General features: G+C 35.4%; 1 long non-coding RNA gene across 3 annotated transcripts in view; it reads right to left on the reverse strand.

The window, feature by feature from the left end:
- The window catches only part of LOC123606731, a 112,234-nt gene that overhangs the window by 51,692 nt on the left and 41,295 nt on the right, over positions 1-19,247 (reverse strand). The window contains exons 2-3 of one of the 3 annotated variants that reach the window (XR_006716470.1): positions 8,429-8,559; positions 8,066-8,321 (exon numbers count right to left, since the gene is read on the reverse strand). The exons of 1 other annotated variant lie outside the window; for it this stretch is intronic. This is a non-coding gene — a long non-coding RNA (uncharacterized LOC123606731). Of the gene's footprint in view, positions 1-8,065; positions 8,560-19,247 lie in introns of those variants that run through there. One more of the 3 variants, XR_006716468.1, reaches the window with a different exon arrangement.

Raw genomic sequence — 19,247 nt, forward strand, 5'->3', positions numbered from 1 at the left:
AAATAGTCTCCTGATGAGTCAGATAATAATTTCCTGCATGTAAAACAGAGATGTGTATTGGAATCCTTCCTTTTCAACTAGTTACTTAATAACTTGATATTCTTTTTGAGTAGTTTGGCATAGATACCCACTGGCTCTCCAGCTAGAAAGAATATAAAAACAATCTCTTTTGTGTATTTTGGGAACACTGTTTTACTGTCACAAATTAGGAATGGTGTTAGAAGTACTATCTAATTAATGTCAGATAGAATGGCTAATCATCAACCATTGCAAGAGAGTAATCATTTTTAGTAATGAACATCTAGTCTTCATCCAGTTTGTAGTGAACAGGCTTGTAGTGTTCTCCAAATTTTGATGTGTCAGAATTGCTTAGGAAGCATTTTAGGCATACGGTTTCCTTGAACCCATCTACAGAGATTCTCAGTTAGTGGATGTGTTGGAGTAGGACCTGAGGATTTGTGATATAGAAAATCTTCTCAAGTGATGCCAAGGCAAAGTCAGGTTTTGTAACTACTGTATTCGGCATGCCAGCTTGCTCATTATTTACAAATACCTTGTGCAATCAGTTTACATTAGATGGTCATGAAGGAAGTCACTTGATCCAAATATAAATAACTATTAGAAACACTTTGGTATTTTTTTCATGTCTATAACAGGTATTTAGTAGCACTTATTTAAATTATTTTTCCATTTTAGAATTATCATAGCCATGCTCTTGATATATATCCTTTGGAAACTTGATTATCCATTTATTTATAAATTGGAATGGTTGCAGACTTGTTTTCCAGGGATAGCTCATCTCTGTTCATGGTTACCTACTGAATCATTTACACTAAATTGAGCTTTCTGTTATGCCTCAGTTCATCTCCTTGAAGAACTAATATGTCCTTCTTTTCAGTCACATGTTCTTTATGTGTTAGATTCTGCTAACCTAAATTTCTATCTAAAATTTTGATCATTAGTGAATATAAATCAAGTATAACTAGCTGTATAAGATAATTACACTCCAGATACCTAGCAAATAATGCTATCTTGATCTCTCTGCCATCTAATATTTATAAAAACTGTGTTAAAATAAATAATAGTCTTGAAGGACTATGTGAAATGTATCATTTCAACCCTTAGTATAATTTATTCTTGGATCAGGTCAGACCAAAAGAGAGCTGAGTAGCATTCTGCATTGTTTTGGCCCCTAGAGCATTACTTTTATTAACGTTAGATCACCAGCTTCCATTGACAGAACAAAATCTATATAAAAGTCATTATTATAGTTACTATTATATTCTTACCTATCTAGTATTTAAATTAATGAAAAAATTGGTAAGCACTGAGTCTCTATAACGTTCAAAAGGTAGATGAGAATACATTAATGTCTCTCAGTTTCTGGAATATAATGTTAAGTGTAGAAATTAATTGTAGACTCATTTTGTCTTAAAAGCTCACTGAGTTTTATTTTGCCATTATATACATATCAGTGTGGATTTTACAAATAATGATTCTTATTCTCATTTAAATTTTCAAATAAAGTTAAAATTCCACAGAGACAAACTGTTTATCCTAGGATTTAAGTACCACCAAGCCCTTAGCATAACTCTCAGAGGTAAGCACAATCCAGTTTAAAAGCCAAAGACATTGTCCTCTTTTAAGAACTCATGGGGGAAAAATTTTTCATGTCCTATAATGATGGAAAGCCAGACTTTTGAGGAACAGCTTTTTAGAATAGACACTATGAACATTGTACTGATTCAGTCTATCCTCTGGAAAGCTTCAAGTCAAATTATCAACCATCTTGAACATATGTTTAGAGCCATTTGACATCTCATAATTCTTTTATTCTAATCTTATATTTGGCTGCATTTAACTTTTCTGCCTTTTTATTGTTCTGTAATGTATCTTGATCCATTTTATTCCTTATGGAAGCTCCCACTTTAAAACTCCAAATTCCATTATCCTACTTTCAGACTACAAACATTTATACTGCCATCACTTAATCTCCTATTATATCTGCTCTTTGACCTCATGGAATGCTTTATTTTATTTACTTGCTACTTTATAGATTTATTTCCTATTTTGGTAAAGTGACATCAAGATCTCTTATCACCCAAGCCTGAGACCTGGGAACAATCTTAAGTGTCTCTCTCCAAAGTCCCTTACCTCCAAATGTCATTAAATTCTTTCATTTCCACCTCTTTAAAATCTTGAGAACTTGTCTTTTCCCTCCTCACAACATTTCTTCCCTGTGCTATTACAGTAGTCTCCTAATTTGGGTCCATTTCTTCAAGTCATCTTCACCAATTCTTTTCCATACTGTTACCAGAGTTACTTTTTCAAAGCATGAATCATCGTAAATCATATTTATCAACTTAGAATTCCTCAGTCTTCCCACTGTCTGCAGGACAGAGCCCAACTTTCAGCATGCCATACACAGCCCCTCATGATTGATCCCTAACTATTTCCCCCTAAATGCTGTGAAACCCTCTACTTCAGCATGGCTAAGTATTTCATTGTTCCAAGGGTAGCATACTACTCCTTAGCTTTGGCCTTTTGCATATAACTTTTCTCTGGAATAGCCTCCCTGATTCCTCTACAACCACAGTTCTACGTGGTGAATAACTTTTCTCTGGAATGCATAACTTTTCTCTGGAATAGCCTCCCTGATTCCTCTACAACCACAGTTCTACGTGGTGAATTTTTAATTCTTTGTTAGTGCCATTTATACTAACAAAGCCTGTACTCTCCTGACATTTATATCTTCAGTACCTAATAAAATTTCTTTCTTCCTCTCTAGCCTCCTATCTGTCCTGTTGCTCTCTTTTGTGCCCATGTTTCAACCATACAGGATTTCTGGTCCTTGTCCTCTTCTTCTCCCATGTAACACTTTCATATATGGTATTTCTCTTGATTGTAATGTTTTCTTGCTCTTCTTTTCACCTCTACTGTTCATACTTTTTTTTTCAGATATGTACCTCTGTCATGATAAGCAAAGACCTCCATGTGACCAAATCAAATGGAAACTTTTCTGCCCTCATCATGATCTCCTAGAAATATTTAATAAAATTTGTAATTTTATTAAACATCTTTATCTTTTTTTCTGAAAAAAAAAATATACTCTTTTTTTCCTCCTACCTCATGGGCCATTTCTCTTGACTTCTTTTTCTGGTTCTGTCTTTACCCCAAAATCTATTTGCTGGAATTTTCCAGGACTGAGTGCTTGGTCCCATTTTCCTCTCTTATTATGGTTTCTCATAGGTGATTTCAGCAATGTTCACGACTTAAAGTACCAGATGAGGATCTTCATCCATAAGTATCTATTCTAAGATCCAAAGTTAAAAGTATAGCATCTTACATGTCATCTGCACTTGGATGTTTTAGACATACGCAAAGTTAACATGGTCAAAAACAGTTATTTAGTTCTCTTTTCCAGAAAACCTGATATCCCTGACTTTCTTCACTCAACAAATGAAATCATCATCCACCCAATTACTAAAGCAGAACCCTATAAATTTCGTTCTAATGCCAAAGGTATTTCAAATTCATCTAATTCTCTCCATCTCATTTTCTATGGTCTTTCCTCGATTTCTTTAACATCCTCCATATTGGCCTTCCTGTTCTCCTCTTGGCTCCCTCCTCTCCATTCTCCATGCAAAAACTGAAGTTACCTTCTTAAAACCCAAGTCATATTATGTCACTCCTGTTAAGGCCTACCAGTAGTTCCCCAATTAGAATAAAATATGCATTTTTTTTAACCATGATCTTTGTAGGGATATAACCTCTCCAGTTTCATCCAATTCCACTCTTTCCATCACTTACTCACTAGACTAATAATGCTCATGTTTTCTCAGTTTCTGGAGCAGACCCATGTATTCCCTGCCTCAGGGTCTTTGCCTTTGCTACTCCTATGCCAGGAACTTCCCTTCTCCAAACATAAAAATGTTTAGATATTTATTCCTCAGTTCACAGCTTGGATTTTGCTCTTTTGAGAATACTCTTCTGACCTCCTTTAGCAGATCTACATTTCCTTGTAATTTGTTTATTCACTACCTATCACTTCTTATAGTTGCCAACTTGTAATTTATTTGCTTACATGTAATGTCTTCCTCACAAAGTTTTAAGCTCCGTGAAGACAGTGGTTACTTCAATATTGCATCTCAAATTCTAGCATGGTACCAGAGTAAGTACTTAATAAATATTTGTTAAATGAGTGACACTCTCAACTTAAACATCATTTCTTCCAAGAAGCCTATGATTCTTGCCGCCATAGTAGATCTACTCATTATATGGCCTGTAGCCCTCTCTACTTCCTCAGAATAGTTTACTTTTTTATAATTACTGTTTATCTTCCATGTTAGATGGTAATGATATGGGCCTTATATGTTTGTTTTACTGTGTTATCCCCAGCACCTTGCACAGTGGCTGCAGTATGGCAAATGTTTCATAAATGTTTGAGTAGTAAAGGAATATTTGGTACACCTTAGAAGCTTATTAATTTTTTTGTTGTCTGAATGAATTTATTGAATAAAAATTGGTAATGGTGACTTAGAGACTTTTTTTAAATGGTAGATATGTTAAGTATTAACAAGATCTCACATTGAGTTGGAGCTTAGAGAAGATTGTGATTCAATCCTTATGACCCAGATAATGTTTTCTCTGTCTCTAAAATATCAATCTAAAAGAAGTGTTTGGTAATTTACATAAAATAAGAGCATTGGCTCAGATACAGTAAGAAGTGATGAAGAATATGCCTTATTAAGCAAAAACTCTTTGTTAGTACCAAGTCAAAAGAACATACAAAGCTCAGCCATGTTGACAATTGATTCCCTTTGAAAGGCAGAATATTAGATCTAAACCATTCATGAACAGAAAATACAAACTGAAAAATAAAAATTATCACAACAAAAAATAACAACATGGAAAAATAAAGTCCTGGAGCAAGAAACTTCAAAACATGTTCTGCTGCTAAAATGGTGTGGGAAGTGGGAGCAGGGAAATAGTTCCCCAGTGAAACAAGTGCAAGAAACACTGGATTGAACAAAATCATAACTATGTCTTCCCTGAGAATTTTTCAAAGCTTCTAATATACTATAGTGCCTTAGGGCCTATCAATGGAAGTGTATGGAATGATTTTTTCCCCCTAGATCTATTTGGCCATCAAATCATTTTTGCACAAAATATCTCGTGGAATTGATCTGGAAAGAATTAGTCTTAGTACTGAAAGCAACCTTCCGTTAGCAGAGATTTAGTTCAGTTTTATTAGAAGACAACTGAAATAGTCATCCTTAGATTATTAAAAGGGGATTTTCTCAACTAGGCAATTATTTGAATGTATTGCCTGTGATTATTCAGGAATAGATACTGATGTTTCTGTATGTGAAGAGAATGCAAGTCATTCTATTAGGGGAGGGAGTGTAGAGGGATAATGGATTGTTGGGAAGAAAGGTGAGAATCGTGAAAACAGTGTACAGATATACCTTAAATGCTTAATAAAAGAGTGGGGCAATCAAAACTGTAATAATCTTCATCCAATCTTTGACAGAGCCTAATTCATACATTTCAAAGTCATTAAAGAGTTCAATATAAGGTAAGTTAATGGAGACTTCATGATCTGTTGACCTTATTACATCATTAAAAGATCAAATTTTGGCCTGAAAATAGCAGATTCCTTCTCAATGATTCACATTACCCAGAAGTCTAGGGTTTACTGGAATTCTTAATAAAAATTACAAATCTCTTTGCAATAAATTTCAAGTACTGGTTCTTGATAACTTTAAGTACAGTTTGCCATTAAACTTGCCCATTATCTATCAATTATTGCTTACCTTTTATTTTGTTTTGATTTTAATCTTTTTCCTTCATCTTTCTAAGTAGTATAGAACCTCCACTCTCAGTTCATTCATCGTCACCCAAGAAGTTGATTTTAGTTTTTGGCATAAAAAGCCCATATGGTGTCCTTAAGTGTTGCTTATTTACCCTGAGAGTGCTTCATTGTGTGGCTTTCTCAGATAGGACTCAGCACTCATCAGATAACAAATCCTTCTTCTCAGAGAAACTGGCTTCCTCATCTCAAACCAGTTTGTAAACTCCCTTTCCCTTTATTTCACTGCTTTTTCCCCCTTTCAAAGCCTTGAAAAAAGTAGAAAAAAAGAATAAATATTTCTTTCTTCCTTGTAACTGTATTTTTTAAAGATAACAGCATTTTTTCCTACATAAAGTGATACATGCTCTTCTTAAACAGATTCAACAATATAGAGAAACACAAAGAGACAATTCATCCAGAATTTTATCACCTTGAAATGACCGGTGTTACCTCTGGGAAGGATTTCCCCAGATATATCTGTCTGTGTATACACAGAAGGAAAGAGAAAGGGAGCCAAATATAATTTTATAATAATTAAATGATAGTCTACATGTTTTAAAAATAAAAAGTATTATGTTGAATTCTATTTGAATGTAACAGAACAAGAAACAAGTAGAACTGAAGGAATTATTAAACTTGAGACAAATGTTTCTTTTTGCTAAAGTATTTTCAATTATTTAAAATAGAAGAAAATAATAAGGAACAATATGTAAGTATGAAGCATTTTAAATTCCATGTCTACCCTTGGTCTGGATAGCTCTCCATGAAAGATGGAGAGGTGAATTCTTTTACACTTGCTTCGCCTCCTATTCCTTTCTCCTGAGTGTTGTCCATCTTACTACATCAGTGTCATACTTGACACCTGGGCTGAGTATAGCATTGTATAATACTGTTGTGTCTTTTTTCAGAACATTCAGACTTTGTTCCACTGTGTTTTGGAATTGAATGTTTAGGAAACACTCTTAGGCCAGCCTGCCTCTCCCCACTGTTGAAAGTTTGTTTTATTTATTTTATTCTTTTGGGACACCCTAGAGGATTCTTTCTTTGTCTTTAAAGTTCAGTTATTTAACTAGCATGTTTTGCTATTGATTGTTCTTTGCCAGCTCTTCCTAAATCTGAAGATTTTGTTCATGGAAATATTGTGTATCATATCTCTAAGTACTTTTTCTGTTCAGTTTGTTGAGTTTTTTACTTAAAATGACAATTATCTTTATGTTGTATTGTTTTTGTCTTTCAAATGTATCATTGTTTATTTGATCACTTTTCTTTTCTTTTTCTCTTCCACATTTACTGTGGTAATCTCAAGTCATTAATTCAAATGCTACATAAGTGTATTTTGCCCCTAATGTGTTCTAACTGATTCATTGGCTCTGTCATTGTATTTTTTTTTTTTTTATTGTTCACTTGCAGGCACTCTTAATTTACTTGCTTTGGTCTTCAGCTTCCATGTCAGTCCTTTCCATGGCTTTATCTTCTTGCCTTTGTGCTATAAAATCCTAAGACTTTCTATGACATAAGACATTCATGGGGAATGTGCTTCAGTTTCTAGCTTATGTTTTCATCTGGACTGGTCTTGGTTTATCCCATTCATAATGTGTTGCTTTCTTTCTTCTACTCCTTCCTTCCATATTTCCTTATGCCTTAATAAATTACTGCTATTACAATCTAATTCCTTATATGTGGGTGGGCTGTGATGTATTACTAGTGTCCTTATAAGAAGCCATCAGGACACAGACAATACAGATTGAGGACATAGAGAGAAGTCAGCCCTCTGCCAACCAAGGGAAAGAAGCCTCAGAAGAAACCAAACATGCTGACACTTTGATCTTAGACTTCTAGGCTTCAGAACTGTGAGAAAATGAATTTCTGTTGTTTAAGCCACCCTATCTGTGGTATTTTGTTATGGCAGCCTGAGCAGTACAGGTAATACACTACCAACCTATCTTACCACTGATGATGTGAACCATGATTTTTTAACCCAGGTAGTTTTTTTTTTTTTTTTTTCTAGTTTCTCTGTAGTAAATTGCTTTTTCCTTCTTTGTTCTTTTGAAGGAAGTTACTAAGTGTAGCCCACACAGGAGGGGTCAGGAGTGGATTGAGGGAGAGTTTGGCTCCACCTTCTGAGTAGAAAGTACCATTTGGAATTCTGTAAGAAAGATTTATTTGTCTTTTCTCCTCACTTATTTATTCACTTGTTTATTTATATCAATATTAACTCATGTCTTTTTATTTTATACTTTGGGTTATAATCCAGTACAAATTTATTCATTTTTTTTTTTTTGCTCAAATTGTTATGGCTTTGGCCACAGGGAACTCTTTCAGCTCACCTTATATCCTTTTGACATGTATCCATAGCTGTGTTTTTAATTTTTTAGCACTTTTTAATTTTTTGTCATTACATGATGGCCAGGGTCAACTTGTACTTTTCCTGCCCCAACTCTAGAATTAGTGAGTTTTCCAAGGAGCCCTGTGTCATTTTATAGGAGAAACTAAGATTAGGTGCTAGATGGAACAAGTTATTTTAAATACAGTCTTGTAGAACTTTTACAAAGGTGTTCTCCATGCATCAATTACCATTTCTTTGTTGAATTTGTTCTCAATCATTCAGGAAAGGCCTGTTTTTCTCTCCTTGATGTAAAGGGCAAACTTCCTTGGTATTTTGTGTTTCTTTCTTATTTACTGGAATACAAGGTCTGTAAGAAGCTCTGCAAGAAAGAAGGGAGGTTTCACAAACAAATACTTTTGAATGTGTAGGGTATCACACAGCTTCTGGAAATTTGACATTCTACACAGATGAATAACTAAGAGTTTCTCAAAATGTTTGTGTGGTAAAAGAATTCAGTTAACCTAGTTTAACCCAATTTTTTCCAAGTTTATTTGACCATAGATACCACCTTTTTTGGAATATGTATTGGCATCTTATAGGATTTGTGTTCCTTGGAATTCACTTGGGACAGGCCAAACATAACACTATGACTTGGAAGCCCCTGTAGCTATGCTGTACAGTACTTGAAAGAAGTGTTTTCTTTTAAATGCACCAAGGCTAGAATGAAAATAATCCTTCTAAAGTGCTATGATTGAATGGCCTTTTCATGAGAGTGCTACATCTGTTTCTTTCATTTCCTTGAGCACCAATCCCTCCCGCTCTGCTGAGCTCAGGCTAAATATAGGTTCTCTATCCAGTATGGTGCATGTGGGGTTGAGAATAATTTTCTCATCTGTCTCACCCAGATCATTTCTCCATAGCTCTGACAACATGATTTCCAAGTGCTATTGTCCTTATAGACCTCTAAGAGATCTGTTCTGAGAGAGAGTATACCATAACTATAAAATTTAAAAAAATGATGGATAATTTTTATAAATTCACTGAAATTAGGACCATAAAGTCAATAAAATCTTGATCGATAAAAATGCTACTGATTAGAAAAACCAATTATCCAGAATTCTTTCCCTGCAATAGTTAGAGGAGTTAGAGAGAAGACAGCAAAATAAATTGATATCAGAAAAATTGGCTTCAATTTAACTTTTAGTTCAAATACATACTAATTAAAGTATTTTCCTATAGAACAGTGACATAAAATTAGAATAAAACAATTTTTTATTAATGATAATATAATAAACAACATTTCAAGTTACCGTTTTTCAGTTTGTAGTTAATAAACATCTTGTATGAGATACTTTGAGGCTATGTAAATATCCTGTTCCCCATTAAATTTTCACCCCCTAGTTTTAGCATCCATTGACGATTTTTGCCTGACTCAATTATTGTGTTGATGGTTGCCAAATGATTTTCTATCATTCCTTTTTCATTTAATGGCTGGCATTCTATGATAAGAAAGAGCATTTCTTTCATATTGTTTAATTGATTGATTAATATCAGCATATACTCATGGATTCTTATTTAATGGGTTTTAATTTGTTAAGGGAATTATTTTGATGCTTAAATTGTCCCAGATTTAATTAGTGGGACACTTTTAAGCTGACTCTTATGATCTTTTGACATGTTTTCATTCTTATTTAAGTACTTTCTTACTGTCCTGCACTGTAAGATGTTTCACTCATTGGCTTCATAGTTTGTATTGTGGAACTTCTTGGCTTTTGCTGTCCCTTTATGATACCCTTTATCTCTACAAGGACATCATAATGCTTAGTTAACTTTATCTTCACCGGCTTCTGGATCCTCCTTTGTGCTTCCAGTATCCCTGCTTGGATGTGTTCTGTATTATCTATTTTGAAGCCTATCAGTTATTATCTTTGCTTTCTTAAATCTACCATGGCATGGGATTCTGTATGATGCTGCACCCTCTGGGCCTTTATTAAGTAGTGGTTGATTGATGGTCATATACAGAAAAGCTTGCTGCATTGTAAACCTCGGGAAGAATAGCAGGCTAAAAAATGACTTAACCTTTCCAATTGTTAGCACCACAAGGACCTGCAGGGCACATGATTTTGGATGAGGATCCTAGGATCATTAATTGTCAGAGTAGGACACCTGTAGTTGAGGAAAATGTATTTGTACTTGCTGAACACAAGACTAATGTAGCAAAAAAGTATTTACCATTGAAATATAGCTTAATCAAGCATTTTGTATTTACTCTTATACTCTATTTATATTTGATATCACTGCTGTTCCTCCCACCTGCCATTCTCACTTGGATAGCCTCCCTTCTCATTATCCTCATTTTGTTCAGTCATCTTTTGACTCAAAGTTGGTCAGAATTCAGTGGGTAGTGGTTTCTATCTTCAGGCAAGAGAATGAAGAGAAAAGAGGAAGAAAAGACAAAAATAATAGAGAACATGTTTAAAGGGTGTGAGGCTATGCACCTAAGCACCTACAGTTGCTGCTTAGCAAGCAATATTGGTGCAAGAAAGGAAAGATATGTTTGGGATTGGCAACACTAAAGATGGTCTGGTGTTAGACTCGTAGAGATAATATTGTTGGCACTTTCTTCATTTTCTCTCCAATGCTGTAGGTTCATTACCAAAAGAAAATACCTTTCATGTAATTCTGGGCATTCTTCAAAACAAAGCAGGGCAAGGTATATTTTAATGTAAAGTGTGCAGATACTGGAATTTGTAGGAGTTGCTATTTCTACTCATTGGCTTTGAGATGTTGAGCAAGACCATGAACATCAGTTTCTTCATGTTAAAATGGCAATAATAATATCTATTGTATCATATTATTGTAAGGCCTAGAGACTATATGTGCACAAAGCTTAGAGTAGAATGCTAACACATAGTAGGTGCTTAACAAATACTGCTGCTAGATTAGCAGATCCTAGAATTCCATGCCGGTAAGAATCCTCTAAGGGTATTATTTTTAAAACAAAATGAGACAAACAGACCTCCAAGCTTTTCCTTGAAGATTCTTACTCAGTCATTCTGGGAAGAGAGCTGGAAATATCTTCTTTTCTTTTTAAAATTTCTTTTAATGAATACTTGAGGCTATCATCAGTGAAGGTGAACAAACCTATAACAATAGCCAGTGCAGCATGGGCCTATCGAAGAGGAGGTTGCCAGGACCGATGAAACCAATACCCATATGATTATACTGCCCATGGTCTACTTCTCACCCATAGTTTTTCTAAGCTCCTGTCCTCTATTTCACTGCCCACTTCATATGTTGTACATGCCTTTGAAACTGGAATATCCAAATTGAACTTGGGCTTTCCTTTATCATTTACCTTTCAAAGAAGGAAACTCCTCTTTGTTTCCATTTTTGGGAAGAAGCACAGCCATCTTTCTAGTTTTCTAACTGATATGAAAGGGACATCTTCCATTCCTGCTCCATCTCTTCCAAAATGGTCTCCTGCCTTCAGTCTTACTCATCTCAACTTAATAGCAGAGTGATCTTTCATATGAGGGGTGCCTGAGTGGCTTAGTCAATTGAGAGCCTGGCTCTTGATTTTGGCCCTGGTCATGATCTCACAGTTGTGGGATTGGGATTGACTCCCGCGTGAGATTCGGAGTGCGGAGCTTGCTTGGTATTCTCTCTCTCTCCCTGTGACCCTCTCCTCACTTTGTGCATATGCTCTCACTGTCTCTAAAGTAAATTTTTAATAGAATAGAATAGAATAAAATAAAATAAAATAAAATAAAAATAAGATACAAAACTAGCCATGTTTGGAAATTTTTATTACAAACTTGAGAATAAAATTCAAAGTCCTCATGGGAGCATTTGAGGTCTTTTATGATCTGACCTTAGGCTTTCTCTTTTAGGCTCACCTTCTACAATATTCCTTCCTTTCCCTTCTCTCCAAATAAACCATACTACTAGCTTCTTCCCATCAGTGTTAAGACCTCACAACTACTTGACTTTGCTGTTGGGTGGCCTTTTTCTGGAATTATATATTAGCTGCTACATTTTACCTAACTCCTGTAAACTCCTACTCTTAGTTTTTTAGGTATCTTCCAAGTATCCTAGAAGGTTCAGATCAAGCATTACATGCTCCTGGAGCTTTTCTGAGGCCCCTTTCCTCACATCTGTTAATCCTTCTCCTGTGACCTTCTTGTTTCTATAGCTTTGATACTGCTTTATTTTAAGCATCAATTTTCTAATTTCCTTTAGGCTGATATTACTCCAAGGAAAATAATTATATTTTAATCTTCTCTCTTTTCTCAGTTGTTTGAAAAGTTGTGATATATGGAAGGCACCTACTAAATATTTGTTGAGTGAATGATTAGGAACCATATAATGATTTCTTTTTTTTTTTTTTCTAACAATTCACACTTAGCAATCAGGCATAGTAACATTTACCAATTATTAAGATCTCACCCTAATTACAATTACATAGATTTATCTTTATCTCAGACACATTCTGAGAGTAGAGTAGGATATTTCCCCTTACAGAGCCTATAAAATATAGATTATCGTCATTTTTATCCTCATAAACTTTGGAAATGAGAAGTGGAAATGTTTCAGAGATTATTTCTTAATTCTGTTTCAGCAGATGTGGGGAAGGATAGCCTGGATTTCATCTGCCCCACTTAGTGTGCCTTACTTCATGGATCATCCAATCACTAGTGACAACATACAGTTAATTATATCTTCCTGTCACTAATGTGAGTAGACATACTCTGTCAGTAGAAACAGCTCAGTAGAAACATACTCTGTCAGTAGATTCAGAAAGAAAAAAAAATCACAAATTTTTACACAAATATCCAGGCAGTGAGTGTGTCGTTATTGATTTTTACTGATGATCAAAATGACTGATTTGTATTGTCACTGTCCTTTGCATAAATGGGAATGATATATAGACCTTAATGATTTGTATGTGAACTTCTGAGGAAAATACCTCAGAATGCAGAAGTGATGGTGAGTTTTAGTGTCTTGTTTGGTCATTTCCAGGAAAGCCTTTTTCTCCAATTTGAATGTTATTCATCTTCTGGAAGCAAACAGAAGTTTCATTATAACGATATTCATTATAACATGGACTTCAGGCTAGCAATGGTATTCTTTTGATCTATTCAAGGAGGCTTAGAATGTGGAGTATATCATAGTAACACACAATATTACTTATTGCATGAATCCATTATATTAAAAAGTATTTTACAAAAAGACTTTACATAAAGGCTTTCCTATATAGGGTAGGGGTAGAGATAGTATCTGTCTTATTTACTAATGTACTCCTGTAATATGCACGTGTGTATGAACACACATTAATTGGAGAATGGATGAATTCAATTTATGATGGCTGAAGTCAAGGATAAAGAAGAATTAAGAAATTTATTAGGCATCCTCTATAATTTTCCAACTAAAAGTAATAGTTTAAGTATTAATGAAACATGTTGTGAATTAATAATGGACTAGCAGTGAACATCAGTAACTAATCTGTGTTCACATTGCACAAAATTGTGTACATTTTACTTTTACATCAGATTGCTAAGATCAGATAACACTTCCTCCAGGAACCTTTTATTTATTAAGACAAAAAACTTGATTTAGACACATTCAGTTTTGCTTTCTGATGGAAAGAAGGATTTAATTTATTTGTTCTCCCTGCTGCAGTTAGTCAACACAGTTTGCAGCTTAAAAAATGTAAGAAACACTTACATAATAGAGCTTTAAATGATAAGAACATTTCTTTACTAATTCAAAAGGACATTGTTAATGAATAGAACGAAAGTCTTAAGATTTTTTCTTCCCCCACACAAGTAGATCAGCTTTAACATTCTACAGAAGACTCAGATTTCTAATTTTTCCAAGCTCATTAGACTTTAATGGTCCCTTATCACTGTTGGCATTGTCAGGGATTGGACAAAAGTCCAGCCAAGCTGCACATTAATTAGGCAAAGACATGAATGTCCTCCTCACAGCTTCTGCATATACAGCTGTGTGCCAGCTCCTACCAGAAAGCAGAATAGCAAGAGTTAGACATTTTCTAAATTTTACATTTTAAATGGGAAATGTTTTACATGGGAAATTTTAACACTTTCAGCAAATTTTAAGATTATGGAAGGAAGGTAGTCATACATTTTCTCCCTAGTTTTACTCCTCCATAGTCATTCTCAAAGCAGTAGGCAGAGAAGTGGCTAACATGTTTTGAATTCATAAAACCAAGGGCATTCTTCATTCATTTCTGAATTAATCCTCTTGCATCCATAAATTCTGAGAGGAAAACCAAAATTTGGAATTTTATTATCATGGTCAGAGACTGATTAGTGCTTATTAGTACTCTCTCAACTCTCTCAAGCAAGGAATAGAAACTAAACTCAAAGTGGATTTGGTGAAACAGGGAAATAACTGGTTCACATAATAAAATTATAAAAAGAGCAAGAATGAAGTCACTGTAGGGAAAGATGGGAACAAGGAATTTGTATGTTTCAGGATTTGTGCTCTCATCCTCTTTCTCCCTCCGGTTCTCCCACCTCCCACTCCTAGCTCTTTTCCTCTTTTGTTTTCAGTTCTAAGTCAGTTTTTGCCATAAAATAAAGGTTTTGCCCTCCAGGAGCTCCAGAGTTCCCTTATGTAGCTTTGTATCTAGAGAGGAAAGATGCTTCTCTCTGAACTTCAGTTGGGAAATATTCAAAGGAAAAAGCAAACAAAAGAAAAAGAGAACAGGAATGGTCTCTGACTAGTCACTTAAAAATGCCTTGGGCCAGAGCAAATATTGACAAACACAAAAGTAAAGATTCAGATTATGCTTCTATTCTGAGAGATAATCTTTTATTAGTTTATAATCCTATGTGATGCTTAGAAGTCACTGTAAAGAAAACCGTAATTCCAAAAAACAGAAAGATACACTTTTTAAAATGTTTATTTATTTATTTATTTATTTATTTATTTATTTTTATTTATTTTTTTTTAATATGAAGTTTATTGTCAAATTGGTTTCCATACAACACCCAGTGCTCATCCCAACAGGTGCTCTCCTCAATACCCATCACCCACCCACCCACTCCCCCACCCCTGCCCCGCCCCCATCAACCCTCAGATTGTTCTCAGTTTTTAAGAGTCTTTTATGATTTGGCTTTCTCCCTCTCTAACTTTTTTAATTTAAAGAAAGTTAATGACTTTATGAAGAAACAGTACATTACTTTTAAAAAAGTGAACAGATGGGGGCACCTGGGTGGCTCAGTCGGTTAAGCGTCTGACTTCAGCTCAGGTCATTATCTCATGGTTCATGAGTTCGAGCCCTGAATTGGGCTCTGTGCTGACAGCTTAGAGCCTGGCGCCTGCTTCGGATTCTGTGTCTCCCTCTCTCTCTCTCTCTGCCCCTCACCACTCACACTCTGTCTCTCTCTCTCTCAAGAATCAATAAACATTAAACAAAAAATTTTTAAAGTGAACAGATGAATTACGAGATAATAAAGTGTAATAGAATTCCTCTAACTGAATTTGCTTAGAGTTGGAAAAACTGGTAGAGATCTCAGTCATTTGCTCCTGACATGCCCTCCTTCTTATCCTCTACCCTGCCATACAAATTCGTTTATCATTCTTTAGTTTATTGAGAAGCATTAGCAAGTAGTGGTGTTCCAGAGGCCTAATGGTATAAAGACCTATATTAGTCATGTGGCAGCTGAATATACAAATGAAATCAGAAAGAACTCAAGAGTGGCAGAAAAATTCTTAGGGATTCTGAATCTTCCCTATCCCAGATTCAATACTAAACATCTGACATTACATCCTTGGGTAAGAAGTTATGACTGGTCAGCGAACTGACTGATGGCTCTCCTGGTTTTAATTTCATTGCCATTAAAAAATATCTCCTTGGAGGCAACTGGGTGGTTCAGTCAGTTTAGTGTCCAACTTTGGTTCAGGTCCTGATCTCATTTGTGAGTTTGTGGTAACAGGTCAATGTAGAGCCTGGAGCCTACATTGAATTCTGTGTCTCCCTCTCTCTCTATCCCTCCCCCACTCAAACACAGACACACACACACACACACACACACACACAAACACACACACACACGCTCTCTTTCTCTCTCTCTCAAAAATAAATAAACATTAAAAACAAAATTAAAAAAAACAATCTCCTTAGATTTGGGAATATTATTTAGTTAATTTTAAATTTCCCATGTTCCCTCCCCCAAAGAGACTATGGATTGAGAAAGGCAACAAATGGGAAAAAAAATTAGGTTTTTCCTGTAATTGATAAATAGCTTAGATCATGGAGGAATCTATCCATTGTCTATTTTGAATATCAGAGGTGGAGACCAGATTCTGGGAACATAAACAACATAAACAACTTAATTCCTCTTTTCATTGTGCTTCCACAGAATAGGGAGGGGTTGACATTTGAGAACAGACAGCAAGATATTGCAATGGAGGCCTCTTAAAACTTAAAGAAAGAAAAGTCTTGTTTTTTGGTTTTGCTTTTTTCTATGCAAGGTTAGGCCAGGACAGTGTTCAAGTGTCAAGGTATGGGGACATCTATGTCTAATAAAATTCCCTGTCAGCCTTCAGGTAAGATTTGTCCCTTCTACTCAAGTCCAAGATTTAAGAGACATCGTTATTAGAAAGATGGGTGCCGGTACCTTCACCAATAACATTTAGTGAAGGTTTATTATGTGACAGGAGCTAAGGTATTTAAAGGAGATCAAAGAAAGAGATGATGCAATCCTGTGTTTTAAAAAGCTTAATTTTGGGGGCGCCTGGGTGGCTCGGTCGGTTGGGCTTCCGACTTCGGCTCAGGTCATGATCTTATGGTCCGTGAGTTCGAGCCCCGCGTCAGGCTCTGTGCTGACAGCTCGGAGCCTGGAGCCTGTTTCAGATTCTGTGTCTCCCTCTCTCTCTGCCCCTCCCCTGCTCATGCTCTGTCTCTCTCTGTCTCAAAAATAAATAAAAACATTAAAAAAATAAATAAATAAAAAATAAAAAGCTTAATTTTTTAGTGACAGAAGTAGACAAAAATTCATGATAAAGTAGTACAATTATATATAGGATGCAGTCTGGGCAGAGCTGAGGAAATCAATTCTATATGTGGTAAAAAGATATCAGAATTTACAGAAGAAGATGCATTTGGGCTGAGTCCAAAGATGAGTAGGCATTTGCCAGGGAGGCCAGAAGAAAGCATTCCAGACTGAGCAAGCAGAATCAGCAAAAGTGTGAACTATTAAGGTCCATTAGGGGAACTGTCAGCATTTCCTCATGCCTGGCATATAGAGTAATGGTGAAGATCTGTAAGGTCTAATACCAGGTCAGAATCCTAGATTTTTTTTTTCCCTATGGAAAAAGTAAGCTGATCAAGATTTGGGTTTTCTTAAAGATCACTTAAGAGCACTTTGGAGGATTGATTGAGAATGACAAGATTTGAAGCGAGCATGTAAATTAGGAGGCAATTGTACTAGTCTAGGTGTGACAGTGAAGTGGTCTGGTCTGGGTTTAGGCAGGGATGGATGGTTAGGCTTGTTTACCTGTAAATATTAGCATTTTTTTGGTTATTATTAATGTCATAGAATTGTCTGGTATCTTGTTACATTTTTTATTTCTTTGTTGATCATTAATGGCTATTTATATTCTTTGTGTTTTTTCTCATATTCTGTGTCTTTCCTCCCCTCCCCCCATTTGAGGCGGTGTTGGACAGAAACTACCAGCTATTACTGGTATCTTTTCTCTTTCTTTAGTTGGGAATGAGCCCACACATTTTATCTGGACACATAGTTATTGAGATAAAAACAAGTTCCAGGCTTCTTGGCAGCTGGAGTGGTCCTGTGACTGCTTTCTGGCTAATGGGATATGAGCAGTATTGATGCATGTGATGTCTGGGCCCATAAAAAGAGTGAGGTGTTGTCTACTCTCTTTCCCCCTTCCTTTTCAGCTGGAATAAGGGCATTATGGCAGAAACTGGAGCAGCCATTATAGCCTACAAAATAGAAGATGTATGTTAAGAATAATAGAATCACAAGCTAGAAGGAGCCTGGTGCTTACCACCATCCCATGGAGCTGCTGTGTCAGCTCTGATATGCTCATGCTCGGATTGCAACATGAGGAAGAAGTTAATTTCTGTATTTCTTAAGTCACTGTCATTTTATCAGCTGGAGTAGCCATGATGCCTTTATCCTTACCAATATAAGGTGTTTGAATTGTGGTTTTTAATTAAAAGAATTCTGTATGTGTGTATGCATATAATTTTATTTATACATCTCCATGAAGTATATGAATAATTTTTTGTTATAAATGTGCAAAAAATTTTCCTATTTTGTGCTTTTCCTTTTACATTTATAACTTTCTTTTTTTAGCAGTTAAGACTCAAAAACCATTTCTTCTGGAAACGATTGTAATTTTCCTTCTTAGATGATTATTTTTTCTCCTTTGTTTCTTCTTTCACCCTTACATATATATATATTTCTTAAAGTTCTGTCCTTCAGTATCTTCTTGCTTAAAAAGATTCTCTCTCTGAATCTTCATCTCCATGAAGTATTTCAAATATTGTTATTGCTCAGGTATGTATGAGTCTGAAATGCAGTTCTCTCATCTCAATCCCTCTTCTCAGCTTCTTCAACTAACTTCCAAGGTGCTGCTAGCACTGTGTATTTAACATGTCCATTATCATATTTTTGTCCTCACTCCAGATCACATCCTTCTCCTTACATCCCAGTTTTCATTAGTGGTATCAACATTCTCTAAGGTACCCAGACTTAAAACCCTGGAGTCATGTCATTCTCTTCCTTCATTCCTTATACTCCGGCAGGTGTCAAAATCTATATATGCTCTCTCTGAATGATTTCTTTACTTCTCTCAGACTCTACTACAAATACCCTAATTCAGGCTCCAAAATTTGTTAAGTCCTTGGCTAGATATCTGGTAAGGTTTTTTTTGTTTGTTTTTTGTTTTTTTGTTTTTTTATAATGGATCCAACCACCTTGGCTTTCTGTAATTGAAGTAAAATCCTTGGCAAACATTATCTGGAAATGGCTACATAGTAAATATTTTTGGTTGGGGGTCATACAG

This window comes from Leopardus geoffroyi, chromosome A2 (assembly GCF_018350155.1).
Source record: "Leopardus geoffroyi isolate Oge1 chromosome A2, O.geoffroyi_Oge1_pat1.0, whole genome shotgun sequence".
NCBI lineage: Eukaryota > Metazoa > Chordata > Mammalia > Carnivora > Felidae > Leopardus > Leopardus geoffroyi.